The sequence below is a fragment of the Chaetodon auriga genome, chromosome 8 (genome assembly GCF_051107435.1).
Source record: "Chaetodon auriga isolate fChaAug3 chromosome 8, fChaAug3.hap1, whole genome shotgun sequence".
NCBI lineage: Eukaryota > Metazoa > Chordata > Actinopteri > Chaetodontiformes > Chaetodontidae > Chaetodon > Chaetodon auriga.
Window position 1 is genome coordinate 9,641,262 of NC_135081.1, and position 12,390 is coordinate 9,653,651.

The 12,390-nt window shown below is 40.4% G+C and overlaps 1 pseudogene across 1 annotated transcript; it reads left to right on the top strand.

The window, feature by feature from the left end:
- The first annotated feature begins 9,869 nt into the window (after positions 1-9,869).
- LOC143324325 (succinate dehydrogenase [ubiquinone] flavoprotein subunit, mitochondrial-like) lies at positions 9,870-12,296 on the top strand (annotated as a pseudogene). The gene is made up of 4 exons (XR_013077458.1): positions 9,870-9,904; positions 10,081-10,333; positions 10,625-10,736; positions 10,840-12,296. The product of XR_013077458.1 is annotated as a succinate dehydrogenase [ubiquinone] flavoprotein subunit, mitochondrial-like (transcript).
- Positions 12,297-12,390: the final 94 nt, after the last annotated feature.

Consider the following 12,390-nt stretch of genomic DNA (forward strand, 5'->3'; position numbering starts at 1 on the left):
TTAATACACTTTGACTTTATTTATAAAGAAATTTGGTATACAGTACAATCTCACTTTTTCAGCTTTGGTTTTGAAAAGAACACACAGACATTGTATGACAAACAACATACAGGCCAGTGACACATGAAGCACTGCAGCTTTCAAATAAGTGAGTCAGATTGAGTTATCCATGTTGGCTACACTGTCACTAAGTTCCTGCTGATTTCCTGTTCAGCTGGAATAAAGAAGATGACTTTGGTGTGATTCAAAAATCATTCGAAAACAAGGACTGGGTCCCCTTGAAATGTGCAGTCTCACATGATACACTTTGATGAGAAACAGGCTCACCCAACACTGTGGTGAGCAAGACTCTTAAGGCACATTGACTAAACACGTTTCATTCAAAAACAACAAACAAACAAAAATGCTGATTTTTAATGTGTGATAACACAGACAGTGATAAAAAATTATTCTTCGGAAAGCTGTGGTGTTTGCTCTCTACTGAGGTGGAGAGTACTGGATTACATTAATAAACTACTGTAATTTGTTTACAATTAATGGTTATCTACTCTTTATAATAATGTTAGTAATGTTTCAAAGGGCTTTTAGCCAATTATGTGACTCCGGGGTTACAGATTTTCAATCAAAAAACTCTTCCCAGTCAGCAGCAATGATCCTGCTCTGGTCTGATTACCTGATATTGAACGAGAATGGGGACTAGATTTATTATGTTTACGTAGTAAACACAACCACCACGCAGATAATTGCGCCAGTGATGATCGCGATGCCGAATCCCAGGGCCACGTGGCTCAATATCCTGGCTTTCTTGCTGCTGCGCTCCGCCGCTTCCCGATTACCAATGTTGTTGGCATCACGGGTCTGACGGTGAGAAAAAATATTTAAAATTAGAAATGAGTGATGTTAAAATAAATAAAAAATGCCAGAAATATGACTGAACTAATGCTCCCTGTTAAGTAGCAAGCATTCAGTGCATTTTACAGTACTATACTGAGGTTAAAGAAGGCCCATGCAAAAAGTGAATCAAAGTGGATTGATTGTATGCAATGTGCCCTATTATCTTCCACCTGCTTTTTATTTTTACATTGTTTCAATATCACAACAGTCAGTGATGATGAATTACAGTAATGGTGTTACAACTATAAACAATGCCATCACTGCTACTTGAGATGTTAAATCGAAACACACTAAATGTGTTAGTTTGACTGGATTATTGGCAGTGTTCGAGTATGGAGAAGAAGAAGAAGAATCAGGGGGAGACATTCCCCTTTATTGTCACACATCATGCACATGCAGGATACTGCACACGAAGGTGAAATTTGTCTTCCGCATTTCGTCCTTCCTCCACGGCAGACCGGGAGCGGTGAGCTGCCATCCAAGCGGCGCCCGGGGACCCAGTTCTTTTTTGTCACCATTAGTCAGGTGCTGATCTTCTTGCATGTTTTTAGTGGGGGTATATTTTACGGAGGATACCCCAGGTGAACACGGGGAGAACATGCAAACTCCATGGATCATAACATCTAATACTGTACTGACTGTACAGAGGTCTCAGAGGTCAGCTGCTGGGCAGCAGTAGAGCTGGTATTCAGAGTATTGTTAGAGGTCTTTTCAACCGGGCTTCTTATAAACAGGGGCCATCAGATCATCATGTGTTGTGTTTCACTGCAATGTGCAGTATGTGTATATACAGTGAGGTTGTGGAAATTCCCCAAATTGCCCTGACACAAGTCCATTAGCTTCAAGTTTCATATACATCCACATCTGTCCAGACTCATATATGTAGTGAAATCTTTAAAGGAATTTATTAAAAAGTATTCAGTGTATTTTTGTGGTGAAATGGAAGTCATCACTATATTAACATGTATGATTCCAGTGAATAGGCTGTTTGCATCGGGATTGTTTCTTAAGGAGAATGAAGTTTCAAGAGCAACAGTTTACAATAAGGTCTTTTATTTTTGCAAACCATCCCTTTAAACATTTCATTATAATAAATTTCATTTTTACCACCGAATTTAATTGTAATTAAGATGAGACACTTCCCTAAACGACTTCCTGACTTTGTTCAAACTGGCTCATACTATTATTTTCATATAATTGCTAATTATTGTGAAATAAATAATTTATTGTAATTAGTTAAAAAAAAAAAACTATAAAAATCACTGTAGTTTTTAGAAATTGTATTTGTTATCATAGACATATTATTATATGGTTGTCTGATATCAGATATGTACTATGCACTAAATACAGACACATATTTCAGTGTATTCATCCAGTTGTACATTCGGCCCTTTTCACACGGAGGCCACACCAATCAGACAGGGTTTACAGGTAAATGCGTGGAAATACTTGTGTCTTATTGGCTGACAGGTCTGTCAATTCTTCAGTTGATGGGTTTACCACCAAACATTAGCTCAGTCCACCAGTCAAAACGAGAAGGGGAAGGTTAAGTTTGAATTCATGGTGGCTCAGACTAAAAACACAGGTATATTGAAATGTTAGCAATACAAATGGCAGAAGGCTCTGACAGAGAATGTAGGGTCAAAGTTGTCATTGTGACTTGTGTGGAAAGTGAAAATGTCTGGTGTGAATATACTACAAAACACTGTTGACGTTTGTGTGCAAGCCAGCTCCAAGACTACCAGCTACTGTAATGTTTGTTATCTGACTGTTGAGTTGGTGCTCCCAATTATTAAATGTTCATTTATTATTTTGTGTTTATGATGGGCAAACTTAATGGGAATGTGAGAAGATGAGGATGTCGTCTAGGTGGACAAACATGTAATGGTTAAGCATGTCTCTGAGCACGTCATTAACCAACGTCTGAAAGACTGATGGGGCATTGGGCAGCCCAAAAGGTATCACTAAGTATTCATAGTGGCCTGTGGGGGTATTGAATGCAGTCTTTCACTCATCCCCCTCCCAGATGCGGACCAGATGATAGGCGTTAGGTAGATCACTGTAAAAACGAACTCATTAACTTTTTCAGTTACCTCACAGAATAAAAACGCACGACTACCTACAATCAACCCTGAAGTGAAGTGATTCTGTGTAAGGTTTTATAATAACAGGCTTTATCAAATATTGAAACTGGATTCAACGTTAAACGAGTGCATATTTCATAGTGTGCTTGAACCTGGATAGGCGTTTCAGAATACAAAGCAGCAATTTTTTGTATTACATAACTCCAGCTTCCTCCCACAGACCAAAAACATGCTCATTAGGTTAATTGGTGACTCTAATCATTGATCCAGCCCCCCCGCAACCCTGAAAGGGATAGTCAGTATAGAAGATGAACGCTAATTAATTTTCCCCACTGTAATTACTGTAGGTGTGGACTGAACTTTATACTGTGGTGCCTGGCAAATGTCCCACAGACCTCCACCTCTTCCAGTAACTCTCATTTACTTCCTTGGAAACCACTGCTGGCTCTATTTATATTTTACAAGTGCTGGAAATTGAAAGGAACATCAATTTATGGAGCTTGTTTTATGAGGCCAAAATAACAATGCACATATTTACCTTTGACTAGATCGTGTCTCTTTAATAAATGTTTACAACAGAACATTTTTCCCCCCATCATCTGGCCTGCAGCCTTAATGCATAGTGTGGCAGTCATTACCACAAGGCACTGCGTACTGTTATTGCAGTATCAGTGCAACTGGAATTATTACACATCTTTCCATGTCTGCAATACTTCATTACGTGTAGGTTTTATTTTGAAAAATGACCTACAGTCCTTCCAGTATTCTGACTTTTTGGTCAGTATTTGTAGATGCTATTAGTGTTATTCTAGGCCATATTTTGATTTTAAAAATGTAAAACATTACAGACATTTGTATTTAGTATTAGTATTTCTTACTTAAAAGTACTATGTGTAACTTTCAGACAACCCGTTTTGTTAATGGCACCTGTGGCCACTCACTGCAAAGTGCAGGGAGCATCCTCTTGCTCCGTAGGGGCGAGTGAGTATCATCCTGTGGCCATTGGTTAAAACAGTGAAGTGACATCAGCCAATGCCATGAAGCAAGGCCAAACCACAGCCAGCTGGCCAACCCCAACTTAACTAAGGTTAGAGTTAGCTAGCTAGCCGCCGTGCATGAGTAGCTAGTAGCTGGGAATCGTTACCTAAACACTTTTGTTTTGTACCGTTACATCATTTCTTGTTGGCTAAAATCAACACTGTTTATCTTAACACACAAGCTAGCATTGTGGATCATGGTCGCTGGTGAAGTAATTTGAGGAACTACCCAACTAACATATCCACTCAGATTGTATACTGCTAGCGATAATATTAGCACGCTAAGGTTAGCCAGCTAACTGTAACTTGGCTATGCTAAATGGATCCATTGGTTGCTTTGAGAGGCTTGCTGATAGAGTAATTTTCAAGTTAACCACTTTATCAGCTGGATCAGCACAGGGAGTGTGGATGAATTGACGAAAACATTAGTCACTCAGGAGAGTATTTTGCTATGCTAGCTAGCGAGCAGTTGGACTCTGTTGGACCCTGTGTTGTGGTGAGTTGATGTTAGCGGACATTAGCTAGCACACTGCCGCTGTAGGGAAGCAAGGAAGAGAGGCAAGCCAGGTAGTAAGTTACAAGCTCCATGCCACATTCAGGGTGGACGATATGGACCTGAAAAAATATCATGATGTTTAGGGTATTTCTGTGATGATGATATTTTTTATGATGTTGAAAAATTTAGAAAAAACTTGCCAAAGATTTGGTGATGCTATGCTGAGCCAATGTAGTTTGTCTGATAATAGCTGTTGAGCTCCCCCTGCAGGATTTTTGGCTCCCCTCTCGTGAATAAGATTACTGTATTGCCCTCTATTGTTATTCCAGGCTTCATGCACTTACAAATTACCGTGGTTTGTTGTATTAATCTTATGTAACCCAACCACTTCCACACCAAAATTCTAATTCTACATATTGCATGTTTAAGTGGATTGCTTTTTTTTTTTTTTTTTTTTTGCTGGTTTTGATGTATTTTGAAATATGCATCAGTCTGCTATGGGACAGACTCAATACTGTGTTCAGAATGAAATGTTGTGCAGAATAAAATGACTTGGATGGGTTGGGGCAAATGTTGCTTGATGGCTGTGCATCAGTCCATAAAGAACATAAATACTTGCGAGTCAAACTCACTGCGACGGAGTGGACGAGGGCAGCAATTCCAATAGGCAGGCAGCAGCACAGCATGGTGAAGATGGAGTAGAACAAGTAGTCATTGACAGGGTCAGCTGGTGGGGCTTCATTCACGTACATTGAGGGCTGGATAGTGACGACTTTGGCCGGCTGCTCACCCCTGGGGTACGGCTGTTGTCCTGCACCCCAATACTGTGGCTGGTTTCCATAGCCCTGCAGGCCACACACATGAAATACATTTTGAAATTCATTTTCAGCTCAAAAGAAACAGGTATGACACAAAACCAAGTGGATGCCACAAGACGCAGAGGTAGCAAAGCATGTGGGGAGGCTTCAGACCAAAGCTACAATTTTATGGTAATTCAACTTCGACATTAAGATCTTCAACAATGTATGTGCATTTATTATTAATAATTAATAATTAAAGAACATTATGAGTCCACTCAGGGACAATGGCCTAGAAATAAATTTCATATGTCCTTCCAAGTCTTACATGAATAAATAATAACAATTTAACATCAGACAGAAAAGTAAAATATTTCTTAAATAGACCCCGTAATGACGGACTGTTATGGCAATAATTCCACAGATCAATGAATGTGATGCGGTTTAATTTTTTTTCGATGTTACACTGTTAAATGCTTACCCGTTGTTGTTGTGTGTACCACGGGTGCAGGTTGTTGCTGTAGGGCGAAGGGCCCGACTGGACCCTGGTCTTCTCATCCGTCCATCCCGTTGAAAAAGGGTTGGGTTGCATAACAGCTGGGTCTCTGGGCTTTCAGAATACAATTAAACAAACAAACAACCCTTCACATCTTGTTGTTCCTTCTGAACAGACTAACGACAAGCTGTCACTGTTGTTGGCATTTCTTTGTTCCTCCCCTGCATCTATAAATTTAATTGCTCAAGTGACGTTTGATAAACTTTTTTCCAAGTGTCAAACAATGCAGATAGTACTGACTCTGCAATAATGAGATGAGCTAAGATGAGATAACCCTTCTGTGAACAATGGTTCACTGATTCAGCAATGCAAAAGAAATAGAATACAAGCAACGCTAATAGATTCAGAAATCAAATTAATTATTATTATCTTAGGTACAAAGTCAATAGATTTTCCTGTGGGATGGGAAATTGTTTTTATGTCTTAGCTTTTACAGGACTCTGGACAATGTTAGAACTAAGCTTGCATTGCTGCCTACGTCCGGTGGTGGGAAAAGTACTCCAGTTAGTACTGCAGTGTAAAAATATTGTGCGACTGTAACCTCTGGGCGTCAGATGTGTTCTTGCCATACTAATTCCTCAGAGATGCTCAATGTGTAGAGGTTTCTTCCCTCATCTACATCTACAGCACAGATACAGAGAGCATTTGAACATTTCTGATGGACAACAGCGCACACCTGGTCTCATGGCAAATTCGCCGATGTGTTGAGGATTTACCCATAATCTTTCGCGACTACTACTCTATGCTGGTACTGCATTGAGACAGCAGGTGGCGCCTTTGTGCCTTTTAGCGGGATTTAACCACAACCATTTTAACTATGTTACACTACAAGTAAATGTTCTGCATTAAAACTGTACATAAGTAAAATACAAAAGTCTTAGCACCAAAATATACTGAAATAACTAAAAGGGTAAAAAGTAAGACTATTTCCTGGTGCTCGACAGGATTTCAGGAGTAAAATTACACTTTAAATGCATTTCTCACTGTTCAGTCAACAAAGCACACTCTTCTACTTTTCATTGACACTGTATCGTGTCATAACAATAATGCTTTGAGGATTTTATGTTCACAATGTTTATCATATACTTCATTGATGGGAATGCGGTTAAAATCTTCTCAACAATCAGGAATCCGATGAGGTATTATCATTGAAAGATAACTGGGGTACCCCTGGGGTATGGCTGTTGTCCTGCACCCCAATACTGTGGCAGGTTTCCATCGCCCTGCAGGCCACACACATGCAATACATTTTGAAATTCATTTTCAGCTCAAAAGAAAATTATTAATAATTAATAAGAACATTATGAGTCCACTCAGGGACAATAGCCTAGAAATAGATTTAATATGTCCTTCCAAGTCTTACATGAATAAATAATAACAATTTAACATCAGACAGAAAAGAAAAATGTTTCTTAAATAGACCCCGTAATGACAGACTGTTATGGCAGATAAATGAATGTGATGCAGTTTAATTTTTTTTCGATGTTACACTGTTAAATGCTTACCTGTTGTTGTTGTGGGTACCATGGGTGCAGGTTGTTGCTGTAGGGCGAAGGGCCCGACTGGACCCTGGTCTTCTCATCCGACCATCCCGTTGAAAAAGTGTTGGGCTGCATAACAGCTGGGTCTCTGGGCTTTCAGAATACAATTAAACAAACAAACAAGCAACCCTTCACGTTGTGTTGTTCCTTCTGAACTGACCAACGACAAGCTGTCACCTTTGCTGGCATTTCTTTGTTCCTCCCCTGCATCTATAAATTTAATTGCTCAAGTGATGTTTGATAAACTTTTTTCCAAGTGTCAAACGACGCAGATAGTACTGACTCTGCAATAATGAGATGAACTAAGATGAGATAACCCTTCTGTGAACAAAGGTTCACTGATTCAGCAATGCAAAAGAAATAGAATACAGACAACGTTAGATTCAGAAATCAAATTAATTATTATTATCTTAGGTACAAAGTCAATAGATTTTCCTGTGGGATGGGAAATTGTTTTTATGTCTTAGCTTTTACAGGACTCTGGACAATGTTAGAACTAAGCTTGCATTGCTGCCTACGTCCAGTGGTGGGAAAAGTACTCCAGTTAGTACTGCAGTGTAGAAATATTGTGCGACTGTAACCTCTGGGTGTCAGATGTGTTCTTGCCATACTAATTCTAATTTCTAATTTCTCACTGTTCAGTCAACAAAGCACACTCTTCTACTTTTCATTGATACTGTATCGTGTCATAACAATAATGCTTTGAGGATTTTATGTTCACAATGTTTATCATATACTTCATTGATGGGAATGCGGTTAAAATCTTCTCAACAATCAGGAATCTGATGAGGTATTATCATTGAAAGATAACTGATATTCAGTACTTCACCATTTAACTATTATTGAACTTGTCCTATTTATTAATCAATATTTGGACCCAATAGCCTGAACAAAACCATAGATGTCTATTAGAAGTGTAGCCTGGGCCTCTCACAACAACATCCTCTGTGCATGTCCAGCTTGGTCCAAACACAAACAAACAAACAAACAAACAAACAAACAAACAAACGTTAAACCAAGATACACCTGGGGCCCGTTTCACAAAGGAGGTTCAACAAACTCCGAGTCTAATCCTGAACCTTGAGTTGATCTAGCCTGAGATAGGAAACTCCGAGTTTCCGGTTTCAGAACAGGTGATTTGAGTTAGTTCAGTCAACTCAGAGCAGGTTAACTCAGGGTTAAGCGCGTGCACCACGACTATAAAAAGCCAACATCAATGGAGCCCCGATTCGACGAGTCACCATGGCGACGGGGAAGAGGAGGGCTGCGTTTTTTACCACACTGGAACTCGAAATCTTAATGCGCTCATACGACGAATTTGAGCATGTTTTTAGAAAAAAGTGTAACACCGCTGCAGCTGCAAAAGAGAGGGAGGCGGCGTGGGAGAACATTGCTGCTCGGGTCAATGCGTAAGTTTAAACGCAGTCCTTTGCAATCACAATAATATTACAGGGGAAAACTGCTTGAATGGTAGCTCATTAATTTATTTCATGTAGGTGCAATCCCGCGGGGGAGAAGTGCACTTGGTAGCAGCTCAAGATGAAACATAAAAACATTGTTCAAACAGGTAAGACACGGCATAATTTAATGGGGGTACCTCATTTTGATCATGTGTTATATTATAAAGTAAATATTAAGTGGCTGTTTGACTGTGCAGTTGTTTTATCACCAACATAATGCTGCGCAAAGAAACGCAGCGCAACACACAATATCTGCTGGGATGTGAGAGCATGACTCCGGCTGGTAATGTTGCAAATGTAAAGACGGATTAGCTTATGTATGTAGATGATGGACTGTGATGTGAAACGGTACCGTTCAAAAACATAATTGTCGGGAAATGCCAGAACATCTATGCGCGGTCTGATAACCATCTCCCGACGAATATTTAATTCCCTGCGCAGCAATGCTGCACCTTCATCCACGGGATCGTTGTCAAAAGGACATGTTAGTGAAAAAAAGTGCCTACTGACTGATTTTTTTAAATAACAGACGGCAGAACTATGTTATCCCAAAACTCGCCTGCTGACGAATGAATGAGGAAATCAAATACCGTGTGCGGAGAGGGCGGAGACAGAGAGAAACTCGAGGTTCATGGAGAAAAACCTGGTCCCGACCAGGTTAGGTTCATAGAGTCTGTTACTATGGTAACTGACCGAGAGCTTAAGTTACCTCTCTCTGTGAAACGGGCTAGAGTTACCCCTCTTTCTCTGGTTTGAGTTACCTCCCTTTGTGAAACGGAAAACTCAGAGTTTCCTTCATTTCAGGCTTAACAAACTCGGAGTTTTCACTAAACCTGCTTTGTGAAACGGGCCCCTGGCGAAATCTTGGCACTATAACCAGTCTTACATAGCGCTGCCACTTGGTGGCCAATGTCTGTAACAACAGGTGGAACTGGCAGCTCACTTGAAATGAACATTAACAAAGATTTACAACAACATTACACTCAAAAGAAGCAAAACAAAGAATGGGGGAATACTTTGCAGACCACAGAGAAATAATGTATTAGAAAACCCAGACTTAAGCTCAAGGTTGGCTTTCTATGATACATCTTTTTGGTGTTTGGTGTTTCGAACTGAACGGTACCTCTTACGCTTACAAATGCGAGTCCCTTTAAAGTGTGAATTGATTCACACACACCTAAACCATCACTTTAATGCCTGTCTTCATTCCTCCAGGGGTGTTGGTCCAGAGAAGGACCACGTCTACCTGCAGCTTCACCACCTGCCTCCCCAGCAGCTGGCCACAAGACTGCCTGGCATCTTCAAGACGGCCATGATCTTTGCTGGAGTGGACGTCACTAAAGAGCCCATCCCTGTCCTGCCCACTGTCCATTACAATATGGGTGGAATACCCATACCCAACCTGGACAAACTGAGGTTTGCGAACAGAAGCACGAGAACCTCCGAGATCAGGCTCAATATGCAGAAGGTACACACAAACACACACCAAACACTTAATGAGACCAGTAACATTGTGCATTAGAAAAAAAAAGGAAATGTGTTGTATGAATGTGTAAATGTACACAGAGGTAATCACAAAAGCACAAATCACTGCACATGAGATGCTATGCAGTGGTAAGCCATACTGCTATTCAAGTGTTTGTTAGGGTCCCTCATACTATCTCCTGGCCTGTTTTGATCTGTATATTCCTCCATAAGGCCCACAGAAACTTGTATAGACAAACACAGATCACCTGTCTCTTCCCACCTGTCCTCACAGACCATGCAGGCCCATGCTGCAGTGTTCCGTACTGGCCCCGTTCTGAAGGAGGGATGTGACAAGATGGACGCCATTTACCAGACCATGGATGACATCAAGACCTTTGACAGAGGTACTGCACCACTTTGTGTGTCTGCTTACAGTTCCTCCTCTATGTACAAAGAAGTGCCATAGTATCACAATAAAAGCAGACCAATAAGTGTGCTCTCCTACAGGCATTGTGTGGAACACAGACCTGGTGGAAACGTTGGAGCTGCAGAATCTGATGCTGAATGCCGTCCAGACCATTTTGTCTCATCACAGGTGACCCTGGAATACCGCCGTGTCATTGACAGCTCTCTGGATGAACAGGACTGTGCCCACGTCCCTCCTGCCATCCGCTCCTACTAAGAAGATCTCCTCCTCTTTCCTCCTGTCTCCCTCTCACATCCGATTGACTCATTTATTTACTATGTATGGAGATGCTTTTCCTGTAATAGAGATGACATTTTGGGACAAAATATGCTCATGGTTGCACATGTGTATCCATTTTAGAATATATAATACAAAATTGTCTTGTCTTTAAACTTCCTCCCTTCCTGTCAACTTCCTGTTCCTCTCCTGTGTTTTGCCTCGATTTCATCTCGATGGTTGTGACCTTTCACTCTGTGTGAGCTGGTCTTGTATATATCATAAGGCATTCAAGACAAGTGGATGACTCCAGCCTCCAGCTTGAGAACAAAAAAATAGACAGCAGTTATTATGTGTTGCACTACTCAGGCCTGGGCTTTTGTGATGACACCATGCTTTGATTTCCTTGTCTTGCATTGCATTAAATACTTATTAGAACTTCTCTCCTCTGGCTGTTTGAAGTGAAGAGATTGGAGAATTGATTTTCACTTGAAATGCACAAGTCGCCATCAAGCCACAGAGGGAAGTTTTAAGTATGTAAATATTGCATTAATGTACAATAATCAAGGCAGGCTATACTGTATGTACTCAGATTCTCACTCACTATGGCCTTCAGTCTTGGATAGTGTCGTCCAAACTATAAAGTGCATCTTCATCGAGCTCATGTTTAGTAAATAATCAGCTGTTTGATGAATTTGAGCTGAAGCTATTTGTCGTTCTTCACTATAAATCTTAACCAAACAAAGCAGCTCAACACGTGTTTCTGTTTAGCCACGTTATGGTGTGTCATCTGCTGGAACTGTGGCTTCTTTAAGTGTTTTGATGTCAGTGTTGCTTTCTCTGAAAACTGAACACCGAGGATAAATTTCAGTGAGAGTCGGCAAGGTGCACAGAGCTGTGTGAGTTATTTGATTAAGTGTTCTTCAAGAAGTTAGAAATTATTCCGAGCATCAACGTCAGTGGTGGCTCTAAGTGGTTCAAGAGCAGCTGCAATCAGAGTGCTCTCCATCCAAACAACAAAGCTGTGTGGGTTAGAATTGATGATGGGACATCATCTCTACGTGTAACTTCCTACATTTTCTGCCATTACACAAATGACTTTGAAGGTGTGCTCAGTGTTGTCACTCAAAGTATGGAACAAGTTCACATGCCATGTTTCTTGTACTGAAATGCTGAAAGGGTGACTTGTTATTTTCCTGTTTTAAAGAAAGTTTAATTAATTTTCTTCTGATTTTGCCATTTGTACTTGTTTTCATATGTTAAATAAAGTGTAGACTATGCACATAGAAACAGCTCTTTGTCTTCCTCTAATGGGCAGGGAATGGATGCTATGCAATCAAAAAGCCCTATACTAAATCATGCATATGTATGTAAAA